Consider the following 1,119-nt stretch of genomic DNA (forward strand, 5'->3'; position numbering starts at 1 on the left):
AGTGCTATACCTCATCTAATGACCTGACTGCTGCTTCTATTGGCATCAATTGTAGAACCAAGCAATGTGAAGTTTTTGGCAACTTCAATCTTTCTTCCATTTATTGTGATGCTGCTTATAGGTCCAGTTGTGAGGATTTTTGTTTTCTTTATATTGAGATGTAATCCATATTTCAGTCTTCATCAGTAAGGGCCTCAAGTCATCCTCACTTTCACCAAGCAAAGTTGTGTCATCAGCGTATCGCAGGTTGTTAATGATTCTTCCTCCAATTTTTATGCTATGTTCTTCTTCTTATAGTCCAGCTTCTCGGGTTACTTGCTCAGCATACAGATTGAATAAGTATGATGAAAGGATACAAGTCAGACATACTCCCTTCTTGATTTCAAACCATGCAGTGTCCCCTTGTTCTGTTCAAATGACAGCCTTCTGGTCAATGTACAGGTTCCTCATGAGTATAATCAGGTGTTTGGGAATTCCCATTCTTCTCAGTGTCATCCACAATTTGTTATGATCCACACAATCAAATGCCTTTGCATAGCCAATAAAACACAAGTAAACATCTCTGGTATTCTTTGCTTTGAGCCAAGATCCATCTGACAGCAGCTATGATATCCTTTGTTCCATGTCTTCTTCTGAATCCAGCTTGCACCTCTGGAAGTTCTCTGTCAATATACTGCTGCAACTGTTTTTGAATTATCTTCAGTAAGATTTTCCTTGCATGTGACATTATGATATTGTTCGATAATTTCCACATTCTGTGGGATCACCTTTCTTTGGAATGGACACAAATATGGATCTCTTCCAGTCAGTAGGTCAGGTAGCTGTCTTACAAATCTCTTGGCATAACCGAGTGAGTGCCTCCAGTAGGGCATCTGTTTGTTGAAACATCTCAAGGAGTATTCTGTCAATTTCTGGGGCCTTGTTCTTTGCCAATTCCTTCAGTGCATCTTTGACTTCTTCCTTAAGTACCATTGGTTCTTGATCATATGCCACCTTCTGAATTGGATGAAGACCAACCTGTCCTTTTTGGTACAGTGACTCTGTATTCCTTCCATCTTCTTTTGATGTTTCCTGCATCATTCAATATTTTGCCCATAGAATCTTTCAATATTGCAACTT

The sequence above is a fragment of the Orycteropus afer genome, unplaced genomic scaffold (genome assembly GCF_000298275.1).
Source record: "Orycteropus afer afer isolate SDZICR_OR568_19922 unplaced genomic scaffold, OryAfe1.0 scaffold00044, whole genome shotgun sequence".
In the NCBI taxonomy this organism is placed as follows: domain Eukaryota; kingdom Metazoa; phylum Chordata; class Mammalia; order Tubulidentata; family Orycteropodidae; genus Orycteropus; species Orycteropus afer.